A 21,271-nucleotide genomic window follows, 5' to 3' on the forward strand; every position below is an offset into this window, starting at 1 on the left:
TATTTCTCTATTCAATACGGAACAATAATGAAGTTTTTAACTTTAAATGATAACGCTTACCAAGCAAAATCTAAAGCCTATAACTATTTAGGCCTTAAAATCAAGATTGTATTCAATGTGCTAGTTGTTTTAAGATCTTCGAAAATTGGCTGATGATGACACTTAAAATGTGTTGAAACCGGTCCCATTAAACAGGTTGTAACTACTTCTTACCATCTTATTACGGAGTATTGAAAGGTGGATCCTAACCTATTATATTGTACATCTTATTTCTCTATTCAATACGGAACAATAATGAAGTTTTTAACTTTAAATGATAACGCTTACCAAGCAAAATCTAAAGCCTATAACTATTTAGGCCTTAAAATCAAGATTGTATTCAATGTGCTAGTTGTTTTAAGATCTTCGAAAATTGGCTGATGATGACACTTAAAATGTGTTGAAACCGGTCCCATTAAACAGGTTGTAACTACTTCTTACCATCTTATTACGGAGTATTGAAAGGTGGATCCTAACCTATTATATTGTACATCTTATTTCTCTATTCAATACGGAACAATAATGAAGTTTTTAACTTTAAATGATAACGCTTACCAAGCAAAATCTAAAGCCTATAACTATTTAGGCCTTAAAATCAAGATTGTATTCAATGTGCTAGTTGTTTTAAGATCTTCGAAAATTGGCTGATGATGACACTTAAAATGTGTTGAAACCGGTCCCATTAAACAGGTTGTAACTACTTCTTACCATCTTATTACGGAGTATTGAAAGGTGGATCCTAACCTATTATATTGTACATCTTATTTCTCTATTCAATACGGAACAATAATGAAGTTTTTAACTTTAAATGATAACGCTTACCAAGCAAAATCTAAAGCCTATAACTATTTAGGCCTTAAAATCAAGATTGTATTCAATGTGCTAGTTGTTTTAAGATCTTCGAAAATTGGCTGATGATGACACTTAAAATGTGTTGAAACCGGTCCCATTAAACAGGTTGTAACTACTTCTTACCATCTTATTACGGAGTATTGAAAGGTGGATCCTAACCTATTATATTGTACATCTTATTTCTCTATTCAATACGGAACAATAATGAAGTTTTTAACTTTAAATAATACGACAACACGTTCTACAATGACTGTCGGCTGAGAAATCACGGTACGAAGTGGGCCATTCGCCAACGCCGTGTCCCATTTATCGTTCGCTACGTGCGCAGCACAGCGGCGCATTTCACATCATGAGCATACCTCAGTGACGTCAGTCTACCCTGCAATTGGCATAAAGTTCTGACCACTCCTTCTTGGTGTTGCATTTGCTCTGTCAGTCAGTGTATGAACTACAGTACCGCACAAGACTGCTATTAACAATTGTTGTAATGATGGCAAGCAGGACACAGATTGTTGGTTTGAAGTGATAGGCCTATTGTTTGTTGTGATTGTAATTGGTAAATGAACAGGAACAAGCATTTCAAATATCTGTGAAACATTTCTACATTGCATGTAGGGTTAGAAAGATACTGTCTGCAGTTTAAATGGAATGGCGTATGGCTTTTAGCGCCTGGAGCTCCCGAGGACAAGTTCAGCTCGTCAGGTGCAGGTCTTTTGATTTGACTCCCGTAGGCGACCTGCGCGTCCCGTCGTGGTGAGGATGAAATGATGATGGACACGACACATAAACCCAGCGAAATTAAGCAATTATGGTTAAAATTCCTGACCCTGCCGGGAATCGAACCCGGGATCTGTGACCAAAGGCCAGCACGCTAACCATTTAGCCAGGGAGCCGGACACATGAAAAGGAGATTTTCATAAACATCAATACTGCATTACACTTTTCTTGCTTGGTTTGAAAGACAATTCTCTTTCTTTGGGAGGTTTCCTATTATCAAAGTCTTGGGTGGATTAGGGACGTTGAAAATTGTTCGGTTGGAAAATTCCACTTGAGCAGTTTCCCTCCTTAGTTCAAACTGCGATTCTTCAAAATGATGCTAGAAGACCTATAAATAAAAAACATCGTTGACAGGAGTTAGGGATTGGAATAACTTACCAAGGGAGATGTTCAATAAATTTCCAGTTTCTTCGCGATCATTTAAGAAAAGGCTAGGAAAACGACAGATAGGGAATCTGCCACCTGGGCAGTATTGATTGATTGACTTTATAAACATATTATTATTCAGGAATAATACGAATGTATAACTTCACTAACGTCGCACAAGACGGAATTATCTGTAGATTGCCATTTGTACCCACTGAGCTCTCCTTTGCTTATCTCTCGGGAAGCGAAATTCCGTCAGTTGTCTTATTTTGCCACAGTATCCCCCTTTCCTTCAAAATACAAGTAATAACTCGCATCATTGCATCGGGCACGCCGACATAACAACGATTTTTAAGACCGAATATGGCCGCCACCGCAAAGGATTGTGGTAGCGTGACCAGACCTTGGGCTCGACTATCTATCGGAGAAGAACAAAGAATACCACAACGAACAATGATCAATGTAATGTTATTGTTGATCAGTTTTCTGAGCTTTCGATATTGTAGGCCTTCAAAATGAGTTTTCTTCCGACTCTGAAATACCACTCTTATCATAGTCGGTACGGTAAATCTGAATAAAACATAAATGATCGGAAATTGTATTCTCTGTAACTGTTGTTATGTAGAAATTTTCGTTAGGATCAATAACATAGGTATTTAAAAGTTATATTTTAGACGCCTTCCCCTAAACTACTATTTTATCCAGGGTGAGTAAAATTATTTATAGCCTAGACTGTAATTTTTATGGGTACGATGCGCAAAGGTATCACCGAGATATCACTATAAAATTTGTCACAAATGGAACATAGCAATTGTTTTTACACATATCAAGTGAAAAATTCCTGGCACATTAAGAAATATTTCATTTTTGGAGTATATTATGTATGCGTACTTTACCACTTTACAAGTACATTTGGTGTTACGCTCACAGTGACACACGTATGTCTTTTGTCTCACACGTTGAACAATTTCGTGTGTAATGTCTTTGTTCGCTGAAGTTCTTTGATCACGACGAGTTGTGGACTTGTGCCCTAACTGATTCATTAAGTTATTTATTGGTCCAGGGATCATGCTACTTCGGCAATAGCTTAAGGTCTTGTAATTTAACAATAACCTGTTCATTTGCCTCATCGAAAAATGAATACTGTTCACCTCCATTTTGCTTTTTGAACTAGCCGCTCTACTCATAATGGACAAAGATAATGAGAATCCACAGACATAGCACTCGCATTCCTCGGTGCTAGCCCTGGACCTCAAGGAAAGAACAAAAGACGGCATCAGCAGCGGAATACGACATAAACCAGTCCTGTCTACAAGCCTTAAGTATGTTTTCATATTTCTCAAATAACGACGGTATTTCTTAATGTGCAGGAATTTTTCACTTGATATGTGTAAAAGCAATTGTTATGTTCCATTTGTGACAAATTTTATAGTGATATCTCGGTGATACCTTTGCGCATCATACCCGTTTTTATTCCCCGACTCTATATACCGATTTTCATTAAATTCTGTTTACCCATTTGCTCGTTGCTCGGCGTCGATATGGACTTACCAACAAAAATACAAATTCATGGATATCTGTCATAGCCGGTACGGAAAAGTACGTAAGACATAAATGATCGGAAATTTAATTGTATATAACTTTAGTTATGTAGTATTTATCGATAGGACTAGTAATAACAAATATTTGAGAATTAAATTTTAGGCCTTCCCCAAAACTACCATTTCACTCAGCGTGAATAAAATTATTTATAGCCTAGATTGTAGTGGTTCATCCCCCGACTTAACATACCGATTTTCATTAAATTCTCTTCAACCGTTTTCTCCTGATGCGTGTACAGACAGACAGACAGACAGACAGACAGACAGACAGACAGACAGACAGACAGACAGACAGACAGACAGACAGACAGACAGACAGGCAGACAGACAGACAGACAGACAGACAGACAGACAGACAGACATTACGGAAAATTAAAAAGTGCATTTCCTTGTTACTGCGGACATGATCGATACAGAAATACCATTCTCTTTAAATTCTGAGCAATGTACAGACAAAACTCTTGTTCTATAGATTTGCCCACGGTCGGGTGTGAACTTAAAACACAGCAAACGACTCCTCCAGTAGAATGACACAAGGCGCTGCCCGAGATAACAAAAGCACGTTTCTTGATATTTAAGCAATTTCGATCCCGAGCCACAGAGAGAGTCGCACTCCCCTCCACTTTTAAAAGTAATCAAATAGCAAAGTGACTGTTAGGTGGGCGCCGCGCCGTCTCGAACATGACAAGACCAGGGATTTTCAACTGCAGAAGGCTGGAGGCAGGAAAAGTGTATTTCCACATTTTAAATGAGAATTTTGGACACACACAAAAATACATCTTTCACAAATTAAGACCTTGTTTTGAAAATAACTTTAGAGAAGACTTATTTTGCTTATATTACCGAGCTCGATAGCTGCAGTCGCTTAAGTGCGACCAGTATCCAGTATTCGGGAGATAGTGGGTTCGAACCCCACTGTCCGCAGCCCTGAAGATGGTTTTCCGTTGTTTCCCATTTTCACACCAGGAAAATGCTGGGGCTGTACGTTAATTAACGCCACGGCCCCTTCCTTCCCACTCCTAGCCCTTCCCTGTCCCATCGTCGCCGTAAGACCTATCTCTGTCGGTGCGACGTAAAGCAACTTGCAAATTGCTTATATCATGTACAGTCTGTTTACCGAAAACTGTACCAGCATTTCAGCAAAAAGAAACCAATGACCATTTAACTTGACCTGAATTCTTAGAATTGGTACGAAGATAGTATGAAATAATTAAAAACCGAAAACGTGGAGTTCTTGGGCTGATGTGAGGATGACACCTAGGTCCTATACTCCAGTATCACTTCTCTGTGATTTACTTTCCTGCACATGTAACAAGTACATAGTTTCTGGTAAAATGTAGGCAAAAGCAGTTGTGAACACCACGTGACTTTATGTCTGGCGTAACACCCCGCCCCCGAGTAACCGTAGTGGTTTTGGCGTGTTCTGATCGTCACAACCACGAGGCGCTGCCCTCCTCTTGCGCATCAACCCTCTTCACCGCACTGATGTTCAGTCTGTTTATCCTTCAGCGTTGCTTTTTCCCTCAGACTCAGCGAGGATCCCACCTCTACCGCCTCACGGGCACTGTCCTGGAGCGTCAGACTTTGGATCGGGTATACAACTGCGGAGTAGGACCAGTAGCTCGTCCAGGCTGAACAGAGGCCTTGTGGTGGGATGGGAAGATCGGAAGGGATAGACAAGGAAGACGGAAGGAAGCGGCCGTGGCCTTAAGTTTGACACCATCCCGGCATTTGCTTCGAGAAGTAGGAAACCAAAGAAAACCATTCCGAGGATGGCTGAGGTGGGAATCGAACCCCCTTCTACTCGGTTGACCTCCCGAGGCTGAGTGGACCTCGTTCCAACCCTCGTACCACTTTTCAAATTTCGTGGCAGAGCCGGGAATCGAGCCCGGGCCTCCGTGGGTGGCAGCTAATCACACTAACCACTTCATCACGGAGCAGAATCCAATACCAAGTCCTGTGACGTGCTGGTAAGCAACAATGCGGCAGGTGTATAATCCAAGCTGTTTTCACTTTTTCAGAATTACATGAGCAGCTATCCTCAACACTTTCAAATTTTTTATATATATTTATGTAAATTACATTGATTTTTACTTCAAATTTTCTTAGAACGGAGACATAGATACGAGGGGAACTTTTCCCTCAGTGAACATACTCGACCACTTGCCACTTGTGCGCCCCGTGATTATTTATTTATTAACGATGACCAATCTATCTTGAAATGTCGTTGTCCTTCTTCGTATGCTAATTTTTTGTCTGGTGAATGAATTTTGAAATATCACTTGTTGTACAGGCATTGCACAGCAAAGAGATAACGCGATGCAATAAAAATCGACGCGTTGATTCATAATCAATTGCAGGCGCCGTTATGCGTGGCCTTCGGGTGATCCTGTGGTGTGCGAGATTTCTGTTTCCAATATTTCTACGATCGGTATCATGCAGTCTCCGTGAAGCGTTAATATAAGAATGTTCACCGTCCAGGGTTGGTTTTTCCCTCGGACTCAGCGAGGGATCCCACCTCTAACGCCTCAAGGGCAGTGTCCTGGAGCGCGAGACTTTGGATCGCGGAATACAACTGGAGAGGAGGGCCAGTACCTCGCCCTGCTATGGTGAACAGCGGCCTTGTGGGGATGGAAGGGACGAGCAAGAAAGGGGGAAGCAAGTGGCCGTGGCCTTTCTGGCATTTGCCTCGAGGAAAATCACCTCGAGGAGGGCTGTGGTGGGATTCAAAGCCACCTCTGCTCAGTTGACCTCCCGAGGCTGAGTGGACGCCTTTTAGCCCTCGTACCACGTTTCAAATTTCGTGGCAGAGGCGGGAATCGAACCTAGGCCTCCGGGGGTGGCAGCTAATCACACTAACCGCTATACCACAGAGGTACTTTCGTTATCACTTTTTATATTTGTTACGTGAAATGTAGTGTCGGAATAATATGGCGAGACTCTCACTTCAGAATAGCACGTGTTTTTATCAACAGCACATTTCATGCTTGTAGCTTCCCGCCCAGTGCGCAGAGTGACGGGCGAGTGCTGCTATCGCGAGCACAGCACTTCAGTCTGCAGTGTGCGCTTGACCGGTGTGCAGCGATCAGTGCCGAGACTACAGGTAGGATTCATCTCTTGAAACCCAGGTGGGTGCTAAACTGATTTTCATTCATTGATTCAGAATTCTTGCTTTCTCTCTGGCTGGTATTATCTACCTAGGACTTAATTGTGGTCTAATGGAAGCCCCTGTAAGCTACTGCTGTGGTATGCAAGGTGCCCAATTCACCACTGACACTGGGTCCAGTCCTAACCATTCAGAAGTAACGGGCTGCATTAACTAGGATTCCCGAGCGGTTTTTACCTGCGCTGTTCACTGTATAGTTCGTACGTCAAACAGTTTTGGAGGACAATGTTTTTCTGTTCGGTGGGAAACTCGTTCACATTTAACATTCAGGGCAACTGTGATGTGAAATTTCAAAATCGTACGTCACACGCTTTTGAAGGAATTAATATTTTTGTTCTCGGAGCTAAGCCAATGTAAACTCCTTTACGGACGGACTGTTTGAAGACATTTCGCATTTCAGATTCAGAACAGCAATCATATGAAAAGGGCTGAGGATGGACCAAATATCAATGGCATAAATTGAAAGTATAAATGTCAGCGTGGTGATGGTTGTACGGTTTACAAGTATCGATATTCGCACCACTGTGCCCATCTGACTGAAGAGCTTAACCGATATTTCAGAATGTCGTATCTGTGACACAAAACTATCTGTTATCGGTAATTCAGTCACACGAACATATGATTATCGTCACGGTCACTTTGGTCACGGGCGACCAGTATGGAAATATTTCTAGTTGATATGATGACAAAGTCGGCTACCTAGTATTTTTCGGAACATTCGGGGCATTAGAAGTGGGAAAAATAATATTCACATTTTTAATTTGAAGTTTTGATAATGCACTGGGAAACGGACCTTAACATGATGCGCAGTAAATTAACAAGCGGAATGTGATTACTCGTGACGTGCCTTCGGGATACCAATTATTTACAGATCATAATGTAGATTTAAAAAGACTGTTTGTCTGTCGAACCCTTGTCCCTTTTCTCTACGGGGTCGGGTATGAACTGAGATGAATCTGTCGTGTCGGATTTTTATGACCGGATGCCCTTCCTCACGTCAGAGGAGTTAATAAAATGAATGACGTGAGATACGGTAGTAGGAAGGGAGAAGGTGTAACCCAGTGCCGACACATAGCCTACTCCTGTCGAATAGCACCAAGGCTTATCGTCTCCATACGCCGGACGAAGAGGCACCACCTCCCCTACCGCGCTGATGTGCTCGCAACTCGTGAACGATTTGTTTTCACTCTCAGTAATGCTACCAACGGGATAATGTACTGTGTCATGACGTTAATGGTACTAACTTTGCTTATTTTAAACGGTACCACACTATTTTGTACACATAGCCTTAAATCTACAAACATTACAAATTTAGCACCGTGATTATTTTGAAAATCGGGAAGTATTCATCGAAAAATGATGAATTCAAACCTGCCTCATTTGCCAGCTGAGGACTATACTGTTAGAGTTTCTCTCTACTGTGCTCATAAATACACTATGATAACATGTAACACCTTTAATATCGTCATGTGTCATCTGTCCATAGACTGGTTTGATGCAGCTCTCCATGCCATCCTATCCTGTGCTAACCTTTTCATTTCTACGTAACTATTGCATCCTACATCTGCTCTTATCTGCTTGTCATATTCATACCTTGGTCTACCCCTACCGTTCTTACGACCTACACTTTCATGAGAAACCAACTGAACAAGTCCAGGGTGTCTTAAGATGTGTCCTATCATTCTGTCTCTTCTTCTTGTCAAATTTAGCCAAATCGATCTCCTCTCAACAATTCGATTCATTATATCTTCACTCGTGATTCGATCTATCCATCTCACCTTCAGCATTCTTCTGTAACACCACATTTCAAAAGCTTCTATTTTCTTTCTTTCTGAGCTAGTTATCGTCCATGTTTCACTTCCATACAATGCCACACTCCAGATTAAAGTCTTCCGAAATATATTTCTAATTCCTATATCAATGTTTGAAGTGAGCAAATTTATTTTCTTAAGAAAGCTCTTCCTTGGCTCTGCTAGTCTGCATTTTATGTCCTCCTTACTTCTGCCATCGTTAGTTATTTTACTACCCAAATAACAATGTTCATCTACTTCCTTTAAGACTTCATTTTTGCCGGGCTGAGTGGCTCAGACGGTTGAGGCCCTGGCCTTCTGACCCTAACTTGGCAGGTTCGATCCTGGCTCAGTCCGGTGGTATTTGAAGGTGCTCAAATACGTCAGTCTCGTGTCGGTAGATTTATCGGCACGTAAAAGAACTCCTGTAGGACTAAATTCCGGTACCTCGGCGTCTTCGAAAATAGTAAAAGAAGTTAGTGGGACGTAAATCAAATAATAATAATAATAATAATAATAAGACTTCATTTCCTAATCTAATATTTCCTGCATCCCCTGCCTTACCCAAGACTTCGTGCAAACCATTCAGCAGCTTCTCGAGATCTTTTGCAGTCTCAGATAAAATATCATCGGCATATCTCAAGGTTTTGATTACCTCTCCTTGGACTGTGATTCCCTTTCCAAATTCTTCTTTAATTTACTTTACTGCCTGTTCTATTGAAAAAAGACGGGGGACAGGCTGCAGCCTTGCCTCATTCCTTTCTGGATTGCTGCTTCTTTTTCAAAGCCCTCGATTCTTATCACTACAGACTGATTTTTATACAGATTATAGATAATTCTTCCTTCTCGGTACCTGATCTCAATCCCTTTCAGGATCTCAAATAGCTTGGTCTAGTCAACATTAGCGAATGCCTTTTCTACATCTACGAACGCCATGTACGTGGACTTGTCCTTAATTCGATCCTCTTAAGATCAAACGTAAAGTCAGGATTGCTTCAGGTGTTCCTACATTTCTTTTGAAGCCAAACTGATCTTCTCCCAACTCAGCTTCAATATGTCTTTCCATTCTTCTGTAAATATAATACGTGTTAAAATTTTGCAGACATGAGATACTAAATTAATGGTGCGGTAGTTTTCACACCTGTCAGCACCAGCTTTCTTGGGAATAGGTATAACAACATTCTGCCGAAAATCGGATGGCACTTCTCCTGTCCCATACATCTTACACACAAAATGGAATAACCTTGCCGTGCTGGTTTCTCCTAAGGTAGTCGGTAATTCAGAGGGAATGTCATCAATTCCAGGTGTATTGTTCCTATTTATGTCTCTCACAGCTCTGTCAAACTCTGACCTCAAAATTGGGTCTCCCATATCATCAGTATCAACAGCCTCTTCTTGTTCCAGAACCAAATTATCTACTTCTTTACCTTGATACAACTGTTGGATATGCTCCTGCCATCTTTCTGCTTTGTCTTCTTCTAGAAGTGGTTTTCCATCTGAGCTCTTAATATTCATACACCTATATTTCCTTTCTCCAAAGGTTTCCTTGATTTCCCTGTATGCAGCATCTGCCTTTCCTAGGACCATACAACCTTCGACATCCTTGCACTTCAGCCATTCTTCCTCAGTTACCTTGCACTTTCTAACCACTTCATTCTTTAATTGCCTGTATTCTTTTCTTCCTTCTTCATTTCTAGCATTCTTGTATTTTCGTCCTTCATCAATCACGTCTAGTGTATCCTGAGTTATCCACTGATTTTTAGTTGATCTTTTCTTCTTTCCTAACATTTATTCAGCAGCCCTACTGACTTCATTTTTCATGACTCTCCACTCTTCCTCTATTGTGTTTCCTTCAGCCTGTTCATTTAGTCCTTGTGCAACATGTTCCTTGAAACAATCCCTCACACTATTTTCTTTCAACTTGTCTGGAACCCATCTCCTTACTTTGTTTCTTCAATTTCTTCAGCTTCAGATGGTATTTCATGACCAACAAGTTGTGGTCAGAGTCCACGTCTGCTCCTGGGAAAGTTCTGCAATCCAACACCTGGTTTCTGAATCTCTGCCTAATCATAATGAAGTGTATTCGATGCCTTTCAGTGTCTCCAGGTCTCGTCCACGTATACAGCCGTCGTTTTTGGTGTTTGAACCAAGTATTGGCAAGGACTAAATTATGATCAGTGCAGAATTCAACCAGCCGACTTCCTCTTTCGTTCCTTTGTCCCAATCCAAATTCTCCTACTGTACTACCTTCTCTTCCTTGGCCTACCACTGCATTCCAGTCTCCCATCACAATTAGATTCTCGTCACCTTTTACATATTGTATTAAATCTTCTATCTCTTCATATGTTCTTTCGATTTCAACATCATTCGCTGAGCTAGTAGGCATAGAGATCTGTACTATTGTGGTGGGCATTGGTTTGGTGTCTATCTTGACGACAATAATTATTTCACTATGCTGGTCGTAGTAGCTTACCCGCTGCCCTGTTTTCTTATTCATTATTAAACCAACTCCTGCATTTCCCTTTGTGTGTGTGTGTGTGTGTGTGTGTGTGTGTGTGTGTGTGTGTGTGTGTGTTGGTAATTCTATAGCTGCTTGACCAAAAATCCTGCTTTTCCTGGCAACGTACTTCACTTATACCAACTACATCTAACTTCAGCCTATCCATCTCCCTTTTCAGGTTCTCTAACCTACCACAATGATTCAAACTTCTAACATTCCACGCTCCGACTCGCAGAATGTCAGTATCCATCTTCCTGATGATCGCCCCCTCTCGTGTAGTCCTCACCCGGAGATCCGAATGGGGGACTAGTTTATCTCCGGAATATTTTACCCGGGAGGAAGGCATCATCAGTACATCATTCATGCAGAGAGAGCTGCATGTCCTCGGGAGTTACTTACGGCTGTAGTTTCCCGTTGCTTTCAGCCGTGTAGCAGTATCAACACAGCTAAGCCATGTTGAGTATTATTACAAGGGCATATCAGTCAATTATCTAGACTGCCGCCCTTGCAGCTTCCGAAAGACTGCTACCCCCCTTTCGTCGTAGTGACTGGTAAATGAAAAACTGATACAGACTTTGAGCTACAGCGTATAACGTAGCCCTCTGAGCGTGATCAAAGTACACAACTTAAGTCACAGATACTTCCGTGACAGTGTATCTGATATGTCGGTGACAAAGTAGCAGGGTGTAATTTATTGACCATCTCGATGCACAACGGGATCCATCCTGGGATGTGCCTGAAATGGTATCACGCCACTCTGCCTCTTTTGTCGAACATCGATTGGCTGGAATAATTCTACCCTTTTTCCTCTTCTTGGAGAAGTTTACACCGTTTCTTCAGGGGCTACTTGGCTCTTAAGGTATGCGGATTCATTACAGTCCGGATTTTTTTACTGAACAATGTATCTCATCGTTCGACGGGGTCTTCGGTCAGTCAGACGAGGATTTCCGGTTTTAAGGACGGTTTTCAGTTATTAATATTTCCCATTTTCAGTGAAATAGACCTAACCCCTTGAATTTTTGTACTATCACATCACCGAGAAGACAGAATTAACTTATCTGTATGTTCCAGGAATTGCTGCGGATAAACCAACATTGGCCCAGTATAATTATGGAGATGTGTTAGTTTCTGTTCTGACTGGGATAAGTAAATCTACAATGTCATAATTTTGGAGGAATGGATAATTTGGTTTTCGGGTCTTAATTCTCTCAACTCCCTGAAGGACGATCTTTTCCAAATCCTGTCCTTTTAATAAATAGAACGTAGCAGAGTCTTGGAGGAATATGTACGGTATTTGGTGGTGGACACTGTGTTGACTGTTCAAAGCGCGCTTGCCTCTCTTTGACTTCCCTCGCTAAAATTGCGACTAATCGGCTTCCTTTTTGTCCTAGATTGTTTCATAAATCTAAACCTTCCTAGATAGATGTTCTGTACAACTAAATCAAAATCCATCTCGAGAACAGTGATAGTATATGCATCATGTTGTTTCTGGGGGTGGTGATTGTTTTAAGAGGAAGTACGACTAGGCAACTATCCTTTTAACACTAATCAGAGAGAAAAAGTTGAAAGTATCGGCCAAAGAAAGACAACGGCCACTAAGGGCGTGAAATGAGGCACCGTAGACCTCGATACCTAATACCGTCAGGGTTGACTAAGAGAGGTGTGATAGGATAGATGAAAGTGTTGGAGCCTGCTACAAGTAGAAGCAGAGCCCCATGGCTGCCAACTCACACTCGTCAGTTAAGAGCCCCTGAGTCCCAGTTTAGTCGGCCCCTTACGACGGGCAGGGGTTACCGTGTCCACCCACAGGGGGATCGTACCGGTCACCCCGAAACTGTTTGGAGCATTCCACTGCCACAACTCTACCGCTGACGATCGACATGTGTGTGTATCTCGCCAGCAAGGAAACTGAATGACCAGCGAGAATTTGCCAACACGTCCTAACGTGTAGAGAATGCCTCCTGCTGAGGATCCAACCACCATTCGGACTCTCTCGGGAGACTGAATGTATTCTTTATTTGAAATGTAATCACTATTTCTGTTCTCTACGCTAGAAGGAACGGAGTCTCTTATTTTCATTTTTCAAGTCTCGTCTCATTGAAACCCTTCCTGCTGTTAACCAGCTACACCGTGACAGTAGGGGCGGTAGAATACACCGAATAACTGTCATAAGAGGCGTCTAAAGGGGGACCTTAGGGACTTTAAAATTTGGAGCGTGGATTGGCAACATTGAGTCTGGTATTGGTTCCACTTACTTCTCCCTTTCATCTCCTCTATCCGACCTCCCTTATTCCTTTCCGACCCGTGCCATGAGGTGTGCAAGGCGTCCAGGGTCTTTTATTTGATGGCCAATCCTGGCCCTTGTCTCATTGTTCGAAGTATTGGCCCTCTTATATTTTACTTGTGATTAGTGCTGGAAGATGTAATCAAGCACCACCATTAGTGTTAATAGAGGACGGCCAGCAGCCACTTGTTCCAGCTCGCAGTGTCTCTATGGTTCGAGTCCCGTCGGTGGAATCGACTTCACCTTCAGAATATTGGTCGGCAGGGTAGGACAGGTCGTAATATACTTCTTTTTAATTACTAGATTCCGAACAAGAAGCCGGGATTGAGATGGAAACCTCTCCTAGAACGAGGACAAATGACGGTGGCCGTCTGATGGGAAGGTTAACCCTTGCTGTGGGATTTGACTCCCTCGCTAGCTCGTCATCTCTCATCTAGAGCCGCAGATCGGCCGAACACTCTCTGGCTACATCCCAAGTGACCTCATTAATCAATCGACATTTACCATATCTTTATGGCGACAAATTCCACCCGTTATCTTAACAAATTAAACTTGCACTATTCATGGCCTGACATTGTCTCCACGTACTTCTTCGTCAGCCATTTCTTCTTCCCTTCCCTTCTGCTCCGATTCTTCTTGCACTTATCTTTGAAAATTAAACGAAACGAGACTTCTACGTCCTCATCCGATATCCCCGTTTATACGGCCCAGTGTTCTGCGCACAATCGCATGATTGGCATGCTCCACGCTAATTCTGCATAAACCGCAGCCCTTAAGCATATGCATGGTGATGAGCTGTGACTTGCGTTCGAGCCCCGCTGTCGGCAGCCGTGAAGATGCTTTGCTTCGTTTCCCATTTTCACACCAGGCAAATACAGGGGTGTACCTTCAGGCCACTTGCCATAATACCTGGCATACATGTTTATATGATAATAGATAATCATGCATTTCGATTTTTGTTGCGAAGTACATAAGAATGCCGAGGCAAGATAAAATAGGTGAACAAGGCCCTCCAGTGTATGAAGTGGCAGTGCCTATGTCACCGTCACAGCGTGCTCGTATGGAGTGAGGGAGACGTTAAGCTTTGAGCAGACCCCTTCGTGCTACTGGACAGGAGTAGGCTATGTGCCGGCACCGCCCTTTCTACTGTCATACATCACATCATTAACTCCTGTGCTGAAGGTGACAGTCATCTCGCCCCGAAGAGGAAGCAGATCCGAGTTTTACCGTACGATGAGACTTCATGAGTTTAGACTTCTGTTGCTTAGTTCAAATCAAGGCCGAACTAATACCGCAAGGTCATCGGCCCATATAGACAAGAGGAACACATGGTAAAACGATCGCCTTAAGAGGGGGTCATCAGAGTCGGAAGAAAGCTAAATGTGAAGGTCTACAATATCATAAAACTGATGAACCATAACATTACATTGTTGTGGCGTGATTCGTCTGCTCATCTCCGATACATGGGATTACTGCTGCGTTCCGAGTAAAACAGCCTGTCTGAACACTGCGTACTGCAGCTAGTAGTAATGCCCATGATCATCACTTTCGAGCCATTCCCAGTGGCCAATGACCCAGATGCATCCAATACACTAATTATCTCTATTTTTGATCAGCATCATGTTCTTTGGTTGACGTAAACAAACATGTCCGCTTCCTGTGTTTCTTCTGATAGAGCCTTCTTAGTGCTATTGGATGGTGACTGTGGGTCTGAAACGAAACTGTCATATGAAACATGTCCAACTCAAACTTCTTTATTCTTTATTTCCGTAGATATTTTAAGCATTATTTATGAACGCTAATTATCCTTATTACCTGGTTTGAAAGCTTTAAGAGAAGCTACTTTCGGTACTGCGGAGAATCAGAGCTATGGTTTCGTAACACACAACGAGCTAGGGCACACATACTTTCTCAGGAAGGTGTACATAAAATGCAACAATTATGTCATTGATCGAAGTTTGGGAACTTCAAGGTATTTAAACATTTAAATGGACAGAACTGATTTTCATTTTATAAAATAATTAGTTCATGGGTATATATTTGGTTAAAACGTTAAAAAAAAGGGTATTTGGTTTAAACTGAAATTATTTTCCGAAAGGTTACTGCGTATCTTGACGGATGGAAGTTTTCATATTGAGTTCCCTTAATTATGAGTAGTAGGGACCAACATGAGTACTATCGTACAGACAGACATCGCTAAATGTGCTCTTTGTTTTTTGTTAAACAATCCCGCGTCATAGGTCAGCTAACTCGGCCCCTCATGGCTTTCGGTTTTGTGTGGCCACACTGCTTGTATTACCCGGTGACCACAAGGGAACATGGGTTCGCGACCTGACTTGTGTCAGGCTCCTCGCTTTCATCCATACTATCCTTGCTCTTTTGCGATCCCGACTGTTTCACTTGGTCGCTCTTCGTGGTACAGCCCACCGGCGCGCCACTCAGCTCACTTCCAGTAGCACTTGGGGGATTTCAACAAATTGAAGAAGTTCCGATTTTTACGGGAAACCTTGCGCTCATGTTAACCGCACGCTCGACACTGCAGCATCTAAATTCTAGCCAGAAAGAGAACTTATTTACCACCTTCTGAAAACTTATATTCCTTCACTGATTTTAACTTTCGTCAACATTCCTAAATGCGATATGCTCTTCACACTTGGTGATATTTTTCTGAGGATTTCCAAGTAGATTCTGAATTTCCTTCACTAACTATTTGAAATTTTCGACACTTTATATTATATTACGCTTTGTCCCATGAGACATTAACATTTTTTAATTTCATTCTCAAGCAAATAACGAAGATGTGCTATGCAGACATGCGGAAATGTCGAATGGGAATTTTTGGTGGGCATTTCAGACAGGGGTACTCGTTAACATTAATGTAGGAATTATTATTTCACAAAATGTCCACATTGAAAATATTAAAGCCTGTTAACTCACTGCAGTGAGAATCGTCCAAAGTAAATGTGGCAAGAAATGCCGAAGTTAGGAAGAAGTTGCCAAAATGTCACTAGTAACTAACTTAATCCTCGAAATGGCCATAAATGGTCAGATAAGGAAGTTGAGATAAAACTGTAGGCCTATATATTCGATCGACTGCCAATGGTCTGTCTAGAGTATTTTTCGTCTCCATGGCTAAATGGTTAGCGTGTTGGCCGGTGTCCGGGTTCGATTCCCGGCAGTGTCGTAAATTTTAACCATAATTGGTTAATTTCGCTGGCATGGGGGCTGGGTGTATGTGCAGTCTTCATCATTTCATCCTCATCATGACGCGCAGATCACCTACGGGCGTCAAATCAGAAGACTTGGAAGTGGCGAGTCCAACATGTCCTCGGACACTCCCGGCATTTATCTGGAATATCACGGCCTTTGTACAGCCAGACGTTGAGTGTCCGCCATTTACGGAAAGTAATCTATCAAATAGTGCTGCAGGCAATTTATTCCAATCTCTTACGGTCCTGTTTACGAACGAAAACTTGCTGACATCAGTATACTGGTTTCTGGCCCGAGTTTTATGCTTGTGATAAATTCTCGAAAAGTACGACGGAGGTTCCAACCTATTCCTAAAACTACTCTAGGCATCCCCTTCCGTATAATAAAGACCCCACAGGCGTGTTCTTCCCAATTAGTGGTATTCTTCCTGTTCCCGTTTCGGGCGCTCTTCATTGACATTTTTCCTTGGAAACCTCCCGTGTACGAATCACAGCACTGACCAAACATTTATAAGCTTTATTTTTGGCACCAGAATTGACTTTCTTGAAATTCCGCGCGATAAAATGTAACTATGTTGGGATTTCTTAACTACATCTTGACTTGTGACCAGTTTGTCTTTTCTGATGATAAGTGCCTAAAACTCATTTACCGCTGATATAGGGAAAGGAGCTGATAAGATGCCTTGCGAGGTGTGCTGAAGACTGGTAGCGTGTGCAATTGCACGGAGAGCTTCAGTTCAGTCTGTGTCTGCATCGGCGCTCGGCGTATAGCAGAACACGTTCGCTTGATGGTAATTACACAGACACCCTAAACGCCTGCACATGATAGGTGAGGTCGTACGATAATAATAATAATAATAATAATAATAATAATAATAATAATAATAATAATAATATTGGCTGTACGTCGCACTAACTACTTCTTACGGTTTTCGGAGTCGCCGAAGTGCCGCAATTTTGTTCCTCAGGAGTTTTACGATAAATCTACCGACACGAGGCTGTCATATTTAAAGACCGGACTGAACTCAGCCCAGCATATTATTTCGTGCAGCGAGGACGAGCAAGTGACAACACCTAGATCACTCTACTAGTCTAGGAGTGTCAAACCCACGCAATATAAAACTCAAGCAAATGGATGTTACATTTGCTTAGCAGTCCGACAATTACTCGACCGTAAATGAATCCAGTTCACATAATAAAAGGACAAAAAGTGTAAGTTATTTAACTTATTTTCACCAGTGGTGTCCATCCTGTCTGGAGCGGTAAACAAGACAGCTAATGTTTGAATTGCATCAATTATGTATTTCATCTGAAATTAGCTTCTCTATTCTGCTTTTCTTCCTACTAGAATACGTTAGTCACTGGCGCTGAAATCCGGTTTCAATTCCTGGTCGGTTCATAAGCAGATTTTACTGGTCAAATGAGAAGCTTTGTAGTCGAGTGACCAGAAAACTGGTCATGAGTTCGATTTCCGAAAGATCTTAGCCGCGAATGGCAAATTCCTCTTGCTGCCGGAATTGATATTAGTAGCCTATCGGTCGTCTGTACACATAACAACATATACATATGATAGCCCGAGAAGCCAATAGAGCTTACACTCCACTAGTCATCTCAACACTCGAGAGGCAGTGGGTTCAGATCCCACTTCATTACCTCGAACCGCACAAGTCTTCTTTCCGAAGTCTTAACACAATCTGAGCTAAAAGAAAAACTACGAATAGGAAAATCGGTGGGTTAAAAAGCATCATACTTACTATCGCCGTCCGTTCATTGTAAGGGCCGCTACTCACTTTCGCCTTACACCAACTCGTGTTTCAAATACGGACACAAATTGGCGGACTTCACCTTACTAAAGGCGGAAGTTTACAACGCGAAGTGTCGCTCATGTTGACGTTCTTCCAGGGATTTCCGTAATACACCATCTACCTGGTGTCCAGTGTCGGTAAGATATAGGAAATACATATGTATGTTAACCCTTCGTGGGATCGGATGATACGGCACGTTTTACGGCTGGATGCCCTTCCTGACGTGACCATCAGTTAGGAGCTAATGAAGATGGTGGAAAGAACAGGCTATGGCTGTCCGGCATTTCCCTGGAAGTGAACATTGGACAGCCGAAAGCAGAGCAAGAGTGGCTGGTTGGTCGGATAGTACGGTTGTCTCCGTGGAACGTCCGCGCCTGCTTCTGGGAACGCCTCTCCAGTGTGCAAGGTGGAGAAGGCCAAAATGGTGAATATCCCTTGGATAGAGCACGTCAGCCCCGCCTTTAGCTGGTTCACCTCCCTTTACGACCCCAGTGTCGAGGCCCATGTCTTCATTTCTCGAAGTGCCGGATCCCTCCAATTCTTTTCCTCTGATTGGTATTAAGACAATGCTCGCTGAGTTCTGCTCTTAAAACGGTAATCATCACCACCACCTTAACATTTCAGTGACATGGCAAATACAAGCGAGTAGCCTGCTGCGTTACGTTCACTGATAAATAACACGGAATATCGTTTAGTTCATTTCAAAGTACGGTATACTTTGTTTATCCGACATGTTGATCTTTCTTAACATTCCAATTGAGCCGCATCTTGTTCGTGTTGACAGCGCTTTCTTTCGCTCTTCATGTCCGTCTGATTCCGCCGCAAAGCCAATGCTCCGCAATGTTGACCTGCCATCTGTAGCGTGCGAGTTCCTACTTGTCACTACACTTACTTATTCATTAATGAAAAGATTCTTTCCACGAATGCACTGGGCACAGATCGCCAACTTGTTCACTCTGTGTCGACAAGTCATTTCCGCTTTCGCAGCAGAATGAACTCTCAAATATTTTACTATCGGTCTGTTTATTAACGACCAAGGACGTAGACAAAGGCTTGAGGTAGCTGCCCTTGACGAGTTGATTGCTGAGACGAGCCTCGTTGACCCTGTGACCTCATCATAGGGTCGCCGCAGTCCTGTGTTCAACTTACTATTTCAACGTTATAGATGAAGAGATAAAGACATGAGAGAGCGAGTCTCGAACACCTCAATAGGTGAAGTCCCGTGGTGCACGCATCCACTCTTGAACCACCTCAATACCGCTGGAGTTGGAATTGACCTGCGTAGGAAAGATGAACTTCAAGAGTGGGAAACTAAATCAATCAATCAATCAATCAATCAATCAATCAATCAATCAATCAATCAATCAATCAATCGTTACTGATGGCAGTCGTCCAAATGAGACTGGTTAGAGGAAGGAACTCAGGACTCGGGTTCACGTGGTATGTTTGCTTCTCGGAAGGGAAGGCGTATCTCCCCTCCCCATAGCCGAGTCTATCCACGGTATCCCCTCCCTGTCCTAACAGGTGACTAAAACGGCCCCAGCGGTGACTAGGGGCGGCTTAATGGAGTCCTGCTCCTCACTTTCATCCGACCTCTCTTGATCAACTCTGGTTCTTCTCCGGCCGAGGGCTAGGGAGTCTTTCATTGTCACTCCCTTCTTACCCTTGTCTTTCTTTGGCCGATACCTCCATTTTTCGGACATCTTCAAATTATTCCCGTCCTGCTCCTCACTTTCATCCGACCTCCCTTGATCAACTCTGATTCTTCTCCGGCCGAGCGCTAGGGAGTCTTTCATTGTCACTCCCTTCTTACCCTTGTCTTTCTTTGGCCGATACCTCCATTTTTCGGACATCTTCAAATTATTCCCCTCTGATTAGTGTTAAGAGGATGGTTGCCCAATCACCACCTCCCAGTTTAATTTGAACTGTCTACAGCACTAGCATTTCGGTACGATGTGATCTAGTACTGTAATTGGCAAGGATCTTACTACGTTCGCTAAACTCCACAATGCACTGTGCTATGATATTCGTTGAAAATATCTATTTGCTAAGAACGAATGAGGTCTGATAGTGTCGAACAACTTCGAGCTTGCATCCGGCTTCGAACCCACCCTGAAGATGTTTTTCCATAGTTTCCCCATTTTCACACTAAGCAAATGCTGGGGCTGTACCTTAATTAAGGCCACGATCCTAGCCCTTTCCTAACCCATCGTCGCCATAAGACCTATCTGTGTCGGTGCGACGTAAAGGAAATTGTAAACAAAAAAGAAAACAACTATGTGAACTTTGACCTTGCTGTCGCTGTGATGGTGCGACGGTAATGGTGACTTGCTCTAAATCTGGATGATGATGCTACCGGCATATGGTCTATGTGCGTGTCCATTTTGATGATTCATTTTACTACACTAGATGGCAGAGGAACGTATTTGTATAGGCCGATCTATGGCGGAAGTTTGTCGTGTATCGTGCGACTGAAGCACTTCCCTCCATAGCTGTTTCTGAGCACATGGTATTACCCATTAGCAGACCACTCCTAACCACAACCATAACCATTACAACTCCACGGTTCCACCACTCGAGCAAGACTTGCTCGCACCCTATCAAGTATCAACCGTCTTCACTGGAAGAATAGGAAAATGTATCTGTTGAAAACCGTAGGGAGTAAGGTGTACTTTCTTGTTCAACTTCTTGTACAACTTGTGATGTGAAGCAGAGGAACATATTTCTGTTGAAAACCGTAGGGAGTAAGGTGTACTTTCTTGTTCAACTTCTTGTACAACTTGTGATGTGAAGCAGAGGAACATATTTCTGTTGAAAACCGTAGGGAGTAAGGTGTACTTTCTTGTTCAACTTCTTGTACAACTTGTGATGTGAAGCAGAGG

At 42.6% G+C, this 21,271-nt stretch overlaps 1 protein-coding gene across 3 annotated transcripts in view; it reads left to right on the top strand.

Moving 5' to 3' along the window:
- The first annotated feature begins 6,654 nt into the window (after positions 1-6,654).
- Positions 6,655-21,271, top strand: part of LOC136881234 (protein croquemort) — a 90,214-nt gene continuing 75,597 nt past the window's right edge. The window contains exon 1 of one of the 3 annotated variants that reach the window (XM_067153974.2): positions 6,655-6,738. The gene's annotated coding sequence lies outside the window, so the exon portion shown is untranslated. Of the gene's footprint in view, positions 6,764-21,271 lie in introns of all 3 variants that reach the window. The other 2 variants (XM_067153973.2, XM_067153976.2) reach the window with 2 other exon arrangements.

This window comes from Anabrus simplex, chromosome 9, assembly GCF_040414725.1.
Source record: "Anabrus simplex isolate iqAnaSimp1 chromosome 9, ASM4041472v1, whole genome shotgun sequence".
NCBI classification, from domain to species: Eukaryota; Metazoa; Arthropoda; class Insecta; order Orthoptera; family Tettigoniidae; genus Anabrus; species Anabrus simplex.